The sequence below is a fragment of the Juglans microcarpa x Juglans regia genome, chromosome 1D (genome assembly GCF_004785595.1).
Source record: "Juglans microcarpa x Juglans regia isolate MS1-56 chromosome 1D, Jm3101_v1.0, whole genome shotgun sequence".
Lineage (NCBI taxonomy): Eukaryota > Viridiplantae > Streptophyta > Magnoliopsida > Fagales > Juglandaceae > Juglans > Juglans microcarpa x Juglans regia.
In genome coordinates this window covers 18,235,102-18,242,115 of record NC_054594.1, presented here as the reverse complement: position 1 = coordinate 18,242,115, position 7,014 = coordinate 18,235,102, and the positions used below count along the sequence as shown (strand labels likewise).

The 7,014-nt window shown below is 39.4% G+C and overlaps 1 non-coding gene across 1 annotated transcript; it reads left to right on the top strand.

Annotated features, from left to right (window-relative positions):
* Positions 1 to 6,467: 6,467 nt before the first annotated feature.
* On the top strand, positions 6,468 to 6,575 carry LOC121243300. The gene has a single exon (XR_005936103.1). It is a non-coding gene; the product is annotated as a small nucleolar RNA R71 (small nucleolar RNA).
* The last annotated feature ends 439 nt before the right edge of the window (positions 6,576 to 7,014 follow it).

Sequence of the window (7,014 nt, the reverse complement as noted above, 5' to 3'; positions counted from 1 at the left end):
TGAGTTCATCGATCTTGAGGATTTCAGGAAATGATTTATATCTGGGTTAAGGTTTTAGAATTGCAGAGTTGAATGGCTGAATTAAAATAGGATTGATCTGAGTTGAGTTATTGATATGAGAATTTTTTTGGGGAGAATTTCTTTGGAGATGGAGGATGTTGATCTAGTTCAGTTAATAATTGTTTTTAGCTTGAGGTTACAGTGTCAGGTTGAGGATTTAATTTATATCAATTTTAAGGATAATAGATGGTGACGATTTAAGAAATGATTCTTATTGATTTCGGGGATATAGGTTTAGTGATGGAAATGGTAATGATGATCACTTGCATATTTGGAGCATTTTTTTTTTTTTTTTTGGTATTGGCTAAGAGTGCATGTGATCGATGCATGGTAGCGGTGAGTATTTATGCATATTTCGAAGAGTTCAGGTCCTAGTCTCATTTTGGTTTGAAAGAAGTGGTTTTGGTAGGTGTAGAAGAGGAGTCGACACAATAGTAGTAATTCAAGAGACTTTGGCTTGGAGTTTTTGGGGAGTTGATCGAAGTGTGCAATTGAAGTGGGCTACTCAATGAATCATGGTTGGGAATAGTTATTGTGATTATCTTCAGGAATTAATTGTGACTTGAGGTTACCTAGGAATTTAAATTTTTGAGGCTATACTTTCTTTTGGAGTTTGAGCATCTAGTTGGTTGAATGAAGGACATTGTTATTTAACTTGAAGTGAGATTGATGGGATGTCACGTATGGTATATGAAAAGATATTTGAAGTTGAAGCTTAGGCATCAACAGTGGATAATATGATCAAGTATGTGAGTTAATAAAGCATTAGGATCCCTGGGTGCTTTGCAATGGCTTTTGGTAGATTGAAGATTTGATCAGTATGGTTTGCCCTGAGGTTTAATAGTGATGTGCTATTGAAGGAACTAGTTGTGTTAATACTAGCTTATTGGAGTAGAAATAGGTGGGCGAGTTACCAAGGAGGTTTTGTTAATTTTTGGTGAAGTCAATGGTGGTTCGTTGTGAGTTTAGTCACCGTTAGATTAGATGTTGTTTAGAATGTAGATGATGAGCTTTCGGGTTTAGGTTGTTGGGTAGAAGTCTCTAGGCACTCTTTTTGATTCGCTAGGTTGGAATTGAGTCTTTTAAAGTATGTTCCTTATCGTAGGTGAGACGGATGTATTTTGGGTTGAGGTTGCTTATTTTTAATTTGGGATGCTGAGGTTGGTTGATATTGGTTTTCTGTCAATGATCATGGATGTATTTTATAGAATTTGATTTTGATCAAGGCAGTAGAAATTAATTGAGGAATTTGAGTTAGAACTCGTGGTTTTGGGAGAGAGAGTGTTTTTCTACCAAATTGTGATAAGAGTTTTGGTTAGTAGGAATGTAGCCACCTTGTACTCTTGGTGTTAGTTTCATGAGGACGTAAGTTTTATGCATGTGGCGAATATCAGAGTGCGCAGCAGAAGCGTGGTATTTTTGTTGTAGTCAGGAGTTCAAATTGTGCTGATTTGAAGAATTAATGGTGACTTGAATTTTGAGAAGATATTTGTAATTGGAGATTAATCATTTGGTTGTGCAAATCTGTTACTGATGGTTAACATTGGAAGTGGCTATTAGGTTTCCAATAGTAGAATTCAATAAAGGTTTAGAAGTTGGAGCATAGGAGTTGATTGCAGTTGGCACATATTATTGTAAGGGCTTTTGATCATTGGAATTTATTGGATGTTGTATTAAGGTTCTCGAGGAAAATGAGATTTTTTTTGGATAGCAGTCACTCTAGGAATACTGGTCGTGATGTGTCATTGGGGGACTAAAATGAGTATGTTGGATAGTGCCATGTCCATTGAGGAATGTGCTACGTGCCGTCAAGTTAAGGCTGAGCATCAAGACCTACTGGTAGACTTCAACCTCTCCCTATTCCAGAGTGGAAGTGGGATGATATTTCTATGAATTTTGTTGTGGGTTTGCCGAGAACTCCTAGTGGGAAGAACTTTATTTGGGCGATTGTTGATGTCCAAGATATGTTGGCCATTTTCAGATCGTAGAGAAGGTTGGGTTTGTTGCTTATGGAGTGGCCTTGCCAGACTATTTTGGTGGTATGTTCTTAGTCTGCTCTTAGTTGAATCTTATTCCTGTCTTAGTCTTAATGTTGACCTTGCCAATTTCGAGGACGAAATTTTATTTAAGGGGGGAGGATGTAACACCCCGCATTTTAGTGTATTTTTACTAAAGGATTATTTTTATTTATTTAAATTTTATTCTCGTATTTTAAAATTGGTTGGATTTTGAATGAGTTTATTTCCATGATTTTTATTTGGTGAAAATTATTTTTTATGTGCTTTCTTAATATTTATTTATTGTTATGCAGTTAAATTGCTTTTAATATTTATTTAATTACTGTGGGATTTAATTATTTCAATTTGACTTTACCATTACGTTTAAATTATTTTATTGAACTTGAGGTTTTGAAATCGTTTCCGTTGGATCATTTTTGTGACCCAAGTTATGAGGATTGGACCTCATTTCTTTTCCCTCTATTTTTCTTTTCCTTTTCTTTTTCTTTTCTTCTTTTCTTTTTTTTCTTTTCTTTTTTTTCTCCTGCTGGCTTCCTTCTCGCGCGCGAATTCTTCTCTCTCTCTCTCTCTCTCGCCGTGCGTTGGTCTCCTCCCCAGCCCGCCGCCGTGCGCCGGCGGTGGTCGACACCGCCCGGCTCCACCGCTCCCCCTGCCGCCGGCGATCACCTCCCTCCATTTCCAGCTCCTCCATCGCCGCCGTTAACCACCACGAACCCATTGAAGCCGCGGCATTCCATGCACCACTGCGCCGCCGTCGCGCCACCTCCGGCCACCATCTTTCTACCACTTCATACCCGGCCTCTTGGCAACCCATTGGACCCAACCCCAGCTCCGATCCGTCACCGGTGAAGCCCCACCAAGTCCATCTCCGATTTGCACATTTTTGGCCTAAAACCACCCCTTGCGCCGCCACCCACGGCAAACCACCACCACCACTAGTTTCACCGACCTCCCTAGGCCCTACCCTATCAATCTTGGGTCTTCGTTTGTCCTCGTTGAAAAGTTGGTATTTATGACCCACGGCCACAGTGTATTTTACACTGTGGTGTTGCTCAAACGTCGCCTTTTTCAACTTCGTGATCCTCGAAAAATTATTATATTACACTGTAAGTATTTCTCCAAAGAACTTTCGTAATTTAAATGTATTTTTGCACTAACCTATTTCACTGTGTTTTTGGCATGCCGGACTGAGTCCGAGGAGTTCGGGGGTCGGATGGATTTGTGATTGGAGTTGTTTGGTTGATTTGGTTGAATTGGATATTTGTTGTTGATGGGTTGGTTGGATTTGTTGGTTTGGATATTGTGTTGGTACATGTGCATTTCATTATTTCATGCATGATCATGTTTGTAAAAGAAAACTGGGTTTTCGTGTATTGCATTCATGTTCATGTCATTTGAAAAGCTATGATTTTATGTGATGATATTTTCGGTGCGTGTGTATCACGACCCCAAGCCGAGATGGGGCATTAACTCGGTGGAGCTCCTCTGGTTACTCGGGAGCTGAATATACTGAGTAACGTCCTCTGGATTGTCGCCGGGCGACAATGGGTTCGGACGAGATGGTCTCGTGCCGACTCCGTGGTCCTTCTGCTGGCGGGGACTAGAGGATGTCTGGCCACGTACGCGCTGGGCGCGGAACTGGGCATCGCTCGTTGCGTAGTGTGAGTGCTTGGCCAAGTACGCGCTGGGCGCGGAACTGAGCACCGCTGCGAAGCCAGGACGTGCGGATGGTCCATAGGGGAGACCATGGTGCATATGGAAATAATGCATGGTGCATTTGGGATTAATGCACTATTTTCTGGAAAAATAGTGCGAGTTGATTTTTTGGGTAAATCATTTTCTGGGAAAATGTTTTACGGATAATTTGGACCAAAATGAGATTTTGGTGTGTGTTGGAAATTTATCATTTTTGGGAAAAATGATGTTTTGTGGAAAAAAAAATGCATGTTTTCATGTGCATGCATGTTAGTTGCATTTAATGCATTTTGTATTACGTTGTTGTTTGGGTTATACTTACCTGCGAGACCATTTTGTGGTATCGCAGATTTTGATGCTGATGAGGAGGAGGAGGGCGAGCCTGAGGAGACGGCTCCGCCTGAGGAGTGATCTGGGATCACTCGTTTGTACATTTAAAACTATTGTAAATTATTTTATGGATGACTGTATAACGGCTATTTAAATCTTTATTGATGTTTGATTGTAAATAAATTCTGGTATTTAGTTGACTATCCACTGCATTATTTTATTTGAACACTGTTGCATGTACACACACTGGCACTTCGTTGGGATGTGTGACCGTGTTGTCTCCATCCTGGCGTCTCGATCCCTGTGTATTTTTATAAGGGGGATTGGGGGCGCCACAACTTACTCTCTTGGTCAGGGGTTAAGAGTGCAAAAATCACTACTGGGAATGAATTTTCTTGCCCAAAGTAGGCGTATTTCAGCTCCGAGGGCAATGACTTTAATTCCAGCACTGGGGTCTTTCATTAGAGGGCTGTGCCGAGACTTGTAATGTTGGTAGTGGCTCAAATTTGAGCTTCCACTGCATCTCATTTGAATTTCCTGCAGCACAAAGAGAAGAAAATTGATTAGTGGATTCCATTAAATCAAGGGAGTCTTCTAAAGCCTCCCAATGCTCATCACAATTGTAATTAAATAAAGAATTTTCAGAAAGTAAGGATTCCAATGCATTGACTTCTTCAACGTCTTAAAGTTCTTGAGGTTGCCTGCACAAGTTAAAAATATTCAGTTCTAAAGTCATATTTCCAAAACTTAACTTTAAAACATCACTCCTATAATTAATTATTGCACTAGAAGTTACTAGGAATGGTCTTCTTAAAATCATAGGTGGTGAAGAGTTTGAGTGGGATGACAACTTCATATCCAATACCACAAAATCCACAGGGTAATAGAATTTATCTACTTGGACCAAGACGATCTCAACAATACCCTTAGGAATTTTTATGGATCTACCGGCAAGCTGCAAAATGATGGAAGAGGCTTTTAATTCCCCTAGCCCTAATTGTTCATACACACTATAAGGTAGCAAATTAACTCCCGCACCTGAGTTTAGCAAGGCCTGACCAATCTTGGAATTTCCAATGACACATGAAATAGTAGGTGATCCAGGGTCCTTGTACTTAGGTGGTGTGTGATTTTGAATAATGACACTAACTTGCTCAGTGAGAAAAGCTTTTTTCTGCACATTTAGTTTGCGTTTCACAGTGCATAAATCCTTTAGAAACTTGGTATAAGCAGGAACTTGTTTAATAGCATCAAGAAGTGGAATGTTAATCGTAACTTGCTTAAAAATTTCTAGGATTTCAGCATACTGTTTTTCTTTATGCAAAGAAAGCAAATGATGTAGAAAAGGTGCAGGTGTGGGACATGCATCATTATTTGGATCTAAAGTGCTTGACTCACCACTAACTAAGGGAGGGTTAGTTTTTTTACCTGAATTTCCTGCACTATGGGCAGGGATATTCACAACCTTACCATTCCTCAAAGTTGTAATGGATTTCACTGATCTCACATTGGCCCCTTCACCATTATTCTGAGATGGTTGACCTTGCCCTTGTGGATTGGGTTGGGGTTGAACAGGGAATTTGCCCTTCTCTTGGTTACTTAGAGTAGTGGTTACTCTAGTGAGGGTCCCTCTGATCTCATTGACGGCCTGGACATTTTGGTTGTTGATCGTGGTCTGACTTTGCATAAACTGTTGTAGGCTAACAATTAGTTGCTAAATGGAGTCTTCCACTCCCTTTTTCTGCATTGGAGGGGGGGCTGATTTGCAAAATAAGAGGGTCCCGAGCCTTGGCCAGCTGCTGCATAAGGGGTGTACTGACTTTGTCCTTGTGCAGATGGCCTAGGTTATTCATTTTTCCAACTGAAATTTGGATGATTTCTTCAACCTGCATTGTAAGTATTAGAATAAGGTCCAGAAAAATTCTTAGAAATCATATGCACAGGGTTGAATTGATCAAGCAAAACTTCCTTAAAAGCAGGAATTATTGGGCATGCATTAGTCACATGCCCTGGATCCTCACATATGTTGCATTTTTCAGAAATTGATAGTAAAACATGTATTTCATTGAATTTCTTAAGCTCTAAAGACTCTAACTTTTTAGACATTAATGCAAGCTTAGCATGTAAATCATTAGATTCTTTCAAGTGGTATTTACTACCCCACTAACACATTTTTTATTTTCAAATCTATCATACAAGTTAGAAACATCCCAAGATTGGGCATTTTCAACCAAATAATCAAAATATTCAAAGGCTTCCTCGAGCCCTTTGTTGAAGAATTCACCATTGCACATGGTTTCTACAAATTACCTCATTTTTTGTTGTAAACCCTCATAGAAAAAGCTTATGATCCTCCAATTCTCATATCCATGATGAGGGCATGCATTAAAAAGGTTTTTGAATCTTTCCCACCAATGAAAAAATGTTTCTACATTGTTTTGGCAAAAAATCATGATTTGTTTTTTTAAGGCATTGGTTCTATGCATAGGAATTTTTTTTTTTTTCAAAAATTCAGTTTACATTTCTTGGCAAGTCCCAATGGATCTTGGTCTTAAGGAATTCAACCATGACTTAGCCTTGTCTTTTAAGGAAAATGGAAACAATTTTAATCTTATGACTTCTTCAGTGCATGTTCTATCCATACATGCGGAACAAACTTCTTCAAACTCTTTGATATGCAAGTAGGGATTTTCGGATTCCATGCCATGAAAATGTGGTAGCAATGGAATCATCCCGGGTTTAAAATTAAAAGCATTTGTATTAAGAGGCAAAATGATGCAAGAAGGGGTGCTAGTCCTAACAGGCTGCAGATACTCTCTAAGTGTCCTGTTTTGATTTACCATTTCTCTATCATGATGTTCATCTTCAGCCATGATGCTATCAATGTCAGATGATGTTTCAAGAGATAGTG